Source organism: Salmo trutta, chromosome 14 (genome assembly GCF_901001165.1).
Source record: "Salmo trutta chromosome 14, fSalTru1.1, whole genome shotgun sequence".
Lineage (NCBI taxonomy): Eukaryota > Metazoa > Chordata > Actinopteri > Salmoniformes > Salmonidae > Salmo > Salmo trutta.
Window position 1 is genome coordinate 83,259,800 of NC_042970.1, and position 7,670 is coordinate 83,267,469.

The 7,670-nt window shown below is 46.0% G+C and overlaps 1 long non-coding RNA gene across 1 annotated transcript; it reads left to right on the plus strand.

Moving 5' to 3' along the window:
- Positions 1-5,951: 5,951 nt before the first annotated feature.
- LOC115147714 (uncharacterized) lies at positions 5,952-6,976 on the plus strand. Its single transcript, XR_003866463.1, has 2 exons — positions 5,952-6,032; positions 6,192-6,976. It is a non-coding gene; the product is annotated as an uncharacterized LOC115147714 (long non-coding RNA).
- Positions 6,977-7,670: the final 694 nt, after the last annotated feature.

The window sequence follows — 7,670 nt, forward strand, 5'->3', positions numbered from 1 at the left end:
TAGCGCAGCCATAACAGTCTTGATAATGCAGATCTGTATTCTCGCGTTGTCAGCACATATCTCGTTCTGGTAAAAGAGGGCTACAACAACAAGACCTTTCAAAATTAAGTGTCAAGGTGAAAATCAAGCTTTGTAACATATTCTAAAACGTTTGCAAATACAGAAAGCATCATTTAGTAGTCGGATTATTTTTCCACGTGCATCAGATCAACAATTAGCCGCCTATTGCACTAGCTAGCTAGCCATTGGAAGCTAACAGTATATAGCAAGCACGTTTGTTTATCTTCAGTACGCTGTATTGTGAATCACCATATTATTTGTTATTAAGTGTCAATGCCAAAAATATATGAAGTGTGAATTGTTCATTTTTAACATGACATCCATTGGCTCCTCGGATCACTGGCTAGTAAGTTAGCCTGGCTAACTAGGCCGATAGCTAGGTAGCTAAGAAGGCTAGCTAGCCAACTTAATTTCAGTATTCATTAGTCATTTAGTGATTACAAATCAAATGTCAGTTTCAGATCTCGTTTGCTTTAAACTATATTGCTCGAAATGTATCTAGCAGTCAAGTGAGCCGACACTCGCAAAACGCAGTCAACCCATCGTCGCTTCAGTCTTTGCTGCACGAGACGATAGCTACAACTAATTCCAAGCATGTACAGCAAACTGGGTTACGCGCAATGCCGTCGGAGGTACGCCAAATAAAAACGTGATTCATATATTTATATATGTTTATATATATCTTTTTTTTCTTTTTTTTCTTCACATTTTCAATCAGTCCATTTATATTTTCCAACGGGGCTAATCATTTGGGTGAGGTTTTTATCTCGCCTGAGTAGCCTTGTTTCACTGACAAAAATAAAATTAAACCAACTAGTGTTCAGCGAAATAACACAATGTCAAATACAGGTAGCCTAGTCAAATAATTAACATCCAATCACATTAACCCTTACTCTCTTGCGGGAATTCCACTAACTGTCCGTATGTAGCCAAACGTAGCTGCTGCTCGTGTTGGTATCTGTACTGACAGCGCAAAAGCCATGACAGGGAGACATAGTGGAGTGGTAACGGGCGTGCAAGCAGTTGCTCCCGATGCCACTTGTGTACACTGCAGCATCCACAAGAAGCTCTTGCTGCCAAGGGAATGCCTGACGGCTTGAAATACGTTTTGGACACTACAGTGAAAATGGATCACTTTGGTAAAGCAAGGCCCCTGAACTCACGTGTATTTTCTGCACTATGCAAATATATGGGCAGCAACCATGTAAAGCTTTTACAACATACAGAAGTGCGCTGGTTATCAAGGGGCAAAGTATTGACACATTTTTTAGAATTGTGAGACAAGCTTTATTTTAAGTTTTATTTACTGACCATCATTTTCACTTGTCTGACCGCTTGCTTGCATGAGGAGGAGTTTCTCACACGACTGTCCTATCTGGGTAATGTTTTTTCTCGACTGAATGATCTCATCTAGGATTACAGGAACTCTCCGCAACTATATTCAAGAAGTTGGAGCTCTTCTCTGTCTGCATTAACAAGGACAACACACAGGTCTTTCCATCATTGTATGATTTTTTTGTGTGCAAATGAACTGAAGCTTACGGACAATTTCAAATGTGATATAGCGAAGCACCTAAGTGAGCTGGGTGTGCAATTACGCAAGTACTTTCCCGAAACGGATAACACAAACAACTGGATTCATTATCCCTTTCATGCCCTGCCTCCAGTCCACTTTCCGATATCTGAACAAGAGAGCCTCATCGAACATTACAACAAGCGGTTCTGTGAAAATTGAATTGAATCAGACCCACTGCCAGGCTTCTGGATAGGGCTGCACTCAGAGTATCCTGCCTTGGCAAATCGCGCTGTTAAGACACTGATGCCCTTTGCAACCATGTACCTATGTGAGAGTGGATTCTCGGCCCTCACTAGCATGAAAACCAAATACAGGCACAGACTGTGTGTGGAAAATTATTTAAGACTGAGACTCTCTCCAATACAACCCAACATTGCAGAGTTATGTGCATCCTTTCAAGCACACCCTTCTCATTAATCTATGGTGAGCTATTAACCATTTTTGATGAACAAATAAGGCTTTATGTAAGATGGCTAAATAAAGAGCAAAATTATTTATTATTATTATTTGTGCCCTGGTCCTATAAGAGCTCTGCCACTTCCTACGAGCCGGGTTGTGACAAAAACTCACACTCATTCTTATGTTTAATAAATGTATTGTATAGTGTGTGTGTGGCAGGCTTACAATGATGACAAAAAACAACATTTGAGAGTGTGCTGACCCTGGTGCTAGAGGTGGTACACAGCTGGAGGTTGAATGTTTGAAGGGATACGGGACTATAAAAAGTTTGGGAACCACTGATGTACAGCAATACAGTGCATTCGGAAAGTATTCGGACCGCTTGACTTTTCCCACATTTTGTTACGTTACAGCCTTATTCTAAAATGGATTAAATAGATTTTTTCCTCAGTCTACACACAATACACCATAATGACATCACAATACCCCATAATGAAAAAGTGAAAACAGGTAAAACATTTTGTGGACATTTATTACAAATATAAAACAGAAATGCCTTATTGTCACGCCCTAACCTGAGAGCCTTTTTATGTCTCTATTTAGGTTTGGTCAGGGTGTGATTTGGGTGGGCATTCTATGTCTGTATTTCTATGTTTGGGATTGCTTTGTTTTGGCCGGGTATGGCTCCCAATCAGGAACAGCTGTACATCGTTGTTGCTGATTGGGAGTCATACTTAGGCAGCATGTTTTTCCTTTGGGTTTTGTGGGTAGATGTTTTCTGTTTAGTGTGTTAGGATACCTGACAGGACTGTTTGGCTGTCGTCTGTTTTTCTTTGTGAAGTGCCTTTTTCATCTAAAATAAAACATGAACAAATTCCACGCTGCACCTTGGTTTAGTACTCCAGACGATCGTTACAGATCTACCCACCAAAAACGGACCAAGCAGCGTGGAGGGGAGCAGCACCAGGAGGGGAGGAAGCAGCGTGCTCGGGAGGTGATGGCATCCTGGTCGCTGGAGGAATTGGAGGGAAGAATAGACTGGACTTGGAAACAGCTATTTGACCATTGCGACAACCTGCTGGGGAAGCAGGTGGAGGTGAAGAGGCAGCCCCAAAAATTCTTTGGGGGGGGCACACGGGGAGATTGGCGGAGTCAGGCGTTAGACCTGAGCCAACTCCCCGTGCTTACCGGAAGCGGCGTGGTACTGGTCAGGCACCGTGTTATGCGGTAGAGCGCACGGTGTCTCCAGTGCGCACTCATAGCCCGGTGCGCTACATCCCAGCCCCCCGCAAGTGCCATGCTAGAGTGGGCATCGAGCCAGGACGGGTTGTGCAGGCCGTGCTCTGTAGACCTCCAGTGCGTCTTCAGGACCCGGTCTATCTTGTGCCTGCGCCCAGAACCAGGCCTCCTGCATGTCTTCCCAGCCTGTTGAGTCCTGTGCTTGTGCCCAGAGCCAGGCCTCGTGCATGTCTCCCCAGCCTGGTGAGTCCTGTGCCTGCGCCCAGAGCCAGGCCTCCTGCATGTCTCCCCAGCCTGGTGAGTCCTGTGCCTGCGCCCAGAGCCAGTCCGGAGCCGCCAGAGCCGCCCGCCAGTCCGGAGCCACCCGCCAGTCCGGAGCCGCCCGCCAGTCCGAAGCCGCCAGAGCCGCCCGCCAGTCCGGAGCCGCCAGAGCCGCCCGCCAGTCCGGAGCCGCATGAGCCACCCGCCAGTCCGGAGCCGCCAGAGCCACCCGCCAGTCCGGAGCCGCCAGAGCCGCTCCGCCAGTCCGGAGCCGTCCGCCAGTCCGGAGCCGCCAGAGCCGCCCGCCAGTCCGGAGCCGCCTGAGCCGCCCGCCAGCTGGGTGCAGCCAGAGTCGCCCTCCAGTCCGGGGCCCGCGGCGAGGGTCCCCAGTCCGTGGTCGGCGGCAGGAGATCACGTGCTAGGGGAGCCAGTGAAGTGGGGTGAGCCAGTGGTGGAGCGGGGTCTGCGTCCCGCTCCAGAGCCTCCACCGCGGAGAAATGCCCACCCAGACCCTCCCCTATAGGTTCAGGTTTTGCAGCCGGAGTCCGCACCTTTGGGGGGGTGGGGGGTATTGTCACGCCCTGACCTGAGAGCCTTTTTATGTCTCTATTTAGTTTTGGTCAGGGTGTGATTTGGGTGGGCATTCTATGTCTGTATTTCTATGTTTGGGATTGCTTTGTTTTGGCCGGGTATGGCTCCCAATCAGGAACAGCTGTACATCGTTGTTGCTGATTGGGAGTCATACTTAGGTAGCATGTTTTTCCTTTGGGTTTTGTGGGTAGATGTTTTCTGTTTAGTGTGTTAGGATACCTGACAGGACTGTTTGGCTGTCGTCTGTTTTTCTTTGTGAAGTGCCTTTTTCATCTAAAATAAAACATGAACAAATTCCACGCTGCACCTTGGTCTACTACTACAGACAGCCGTTACACTTATTTACATACAGTGAGGGGGAAAAGTATTTGATCCCCTGCTGATTTTGTACGTTTGCCCACTGACAAAGAAATTATCAGTCTATAATTTTAATGGTAGGTTTATTTGAACAGTGAGAGACAGAATAACAACAACAAAATCCAGATAAGCGCATGTCAAAAATGTTAGAAATTGATTTGCATTTTAATGGGGGAAATAAGTATTTGACCCCCTCTCAATCAGAAAGATTTCTGGCTCCCAGGTGTCTTTTATTTACATTTTACATTTTAGTCATTTAGCAGACGCTCTTATCCAGAGCGACTTACAGTAGTGAATGCATACATTTCATACAATTTCATACATTTTTTTTCTTCTTTGCTTTTATACAGGTAACGAGCTGAGATTAGGAGCACACTCTTAAAGGGAGTGCTCCTAATCTCAGCTTGTTACCTGTATAAAAGACACCTGTCCACAGAAGCAATCAATCAATCAGATTCCAAACTCTCCACCATGGCCAAGACCAAAGAGCTCTCCAAGGATGTCAGGGACAAGATTGTAGACCTACACAAGGCTGGAATGAGCTACAAGACCATCGCCAAGCAGCTTGGTGAGAAGGTGACAACAGTTGGTGCGATTATTTGCAAATGGAAGAAACACAAAAGAACTGTCAATCTCCCTCGGCCTGGGGCTCCATGCAAGATCTCACCTCGTGGAGTTGTAATGATCATGAGAACGGTGAGGAATCAGCCCAGAACTACACGGGAGGATCTTGTCAATGATCTCAAGGCAGCTGGGACCATAGTCACCAAGAAAACAATTGGTAACACACTACGCCGTGAAGGACTGAAATCCTGCAGCGCCCGCAAGGTCCCCCTGCTCAAGAAAGCACATATACATGCCCGTCTGAAGTTTGCCAATGAACATCTGAATGATTCAGAGGACAACTGGGTGAAAGTGTTGTGGTCAGATGAGACCAAAATGGAGCTCTTTGGCATCAACTCAACTCGCCGTGTTTGGAGGAGGAGGAGGAATGCTGCCTATGACCCCAAGAACACCATCCCCACCGTCAAACATGGAGGTGGAAACATTATGCTTTGGGGGTGTTTTTCTGCTAAGGGGAGAGGGCAACTTCACCGCATCGAAGGGACGATGGATGGGGCCATGTACCGTCAAATCTTAGGTGAGAACCTCCTTCCCTCAGCCAGGGCATTGAAAATGGGTCGTGGATGGGTATTCCAGCATGACAATGACCCAAAACACACGGCCAAGGCAACAAAGGAGAGGCTCGAGAAGAAGCACATTAAGGTCCTGGAGTGGCCTTGTCAGACCTTAATCCCATAGAAAATCTGTGGAGTCACAGAGGAGGTGGAGGAGGAGGAGAGAACAGTCACAGAGGAGGTGGAGGAGGAGAGAGCAGTCACAGAGGAGGTGGAGGAGGAGAGAGCAGTCAAAGAGGAAATGGAGGAGGAGAGAGCAGTCAAAGAGGAGGTGGAGGAGAGAGAAGTCACAGAAGAAGAGGAGAACAGGGAAGTGTCTGCTCCAGATCTAGAGGAAGAGGAGGCGGCATTAGATAGTATAACTGACCCAGGTAAGTTCAGGTGTGGAGTACGGAGAGAGGTTGGTGCCTTGGCGCCTACTGGGGATTCCAAAACTATTGTATTGCTTCTGCTTGCATCAAAAGTATTTTAAAGCTCCTTTCAATGTTACCTTTCTAATTCTACCCCCATATCTGTCCATATTTCCACAGGAGAGAGCTCCAACCCAGGTTTAGACAGTGAGCACAGTTCCACAGCATCAGGAAACCATAAACAACACAGACAGAGGAACTCAAGACAGAAACATCACCACTGCATGGACTGCTTCACTAGTTTCTATGAGCCAGAGGAGTTGAGAAGGCACACTTGTAGGCCCCGACCCTGCTCAGATTGCAAAGACAGTTTTATTTGTCCAACTCACCCCAAATCACCCCATCAGATTCACAAAAGAAAGAAGCCTTACCCATGTGGTCAATGTGCGGCGAGATTTCAGACCCCAAGCACTTTGAAGAGGCACCAGCTTATTCACACAGGAAAGAAGTCGTACTACTGCTTTCAGTGTAGGAAGAGGTTCCATCGTGTAGACACCGTAAAGGCTCACCAGAGAATACACACAGAGGAGAAGCCTTTCCACTGCTCCCAATGTGGGAAGAGTTTTAATCAGTTATCAAATTTAACGAAACACCAACAAACTCACACAGGAGAGAAAACTTTTCACTGCTCCCGGTGTGGGAAGGATTTCAGTCTGTCATCATATCTGAAGAGGCACCAAATAACTCACACAGAAGAGAAACCATTCAGCTGTGATCATTGTGGGAAGAGTTTTAAATTGGAAGGAAGCCTTAAGAGTCATCAGAGAATACACAGTGGAGAGAAGCCATACCACTGCTCTCAATGTGTAAAAAGCTTCAGTCGGTTAAATGTCCTAAAACAACATCAGAGAAGACACACAGGGGAGAAGCCTTTCCACTGCTCCCAATGTGGGAAGACCTTCAGCGAGAAAGGAAATCTAAAGCAACACCAGAGAATACACAGCAGTGATCAGTGCGGGAATTGTTTTAAATGGAAAGAAATGCTGAAAGAACATCAGGAAGTAAAGCACAGTGCAGTGCCCAACACTGACCTTATAATGGAGTTGCCAAGCTGGGCATCTACATATCTAACTAATATTGACTGACTATTTTTGTAATTATTCTGTTAAACCTTTTTTACATGTATGTTTTACCTTTTAACACTTTGTTAACAGAGGGGGAGGTGGGAGGGTGGATTGAACTCCGGTCTCCGGTCGGGAAAAGAGTACATGTGACTGTCTGCGTGTGTTAACACTTGACCCCAGGCTCTGCAAATTATCCTGCAAGACCTGAAGTTCATTTGTAATATTCTCATATGAAAATGTACTAAAGAGTATGAATTATGACATCATGTTTTAATTAAAGTGTATTTTCTTCCAGAAAGGCATTAAGTTTCTATCTGCATAAATCAAAACTTTCTAAACAAAATGTATATTATCTCAAGTCAATCACTCTCCTCTTGGGAATGTTTGATTTGCATATTGATGTTATTGCACCAGTGTTGGGGAAACACATTAGTAACACAGGGTTTTACAGTAATAAACCTAGTCTGAGTCCTGGACTCAAGTACTACATTTTATTTGTGCAAATTGATGTCAATTCACCTGTGTCGGGGTTTAA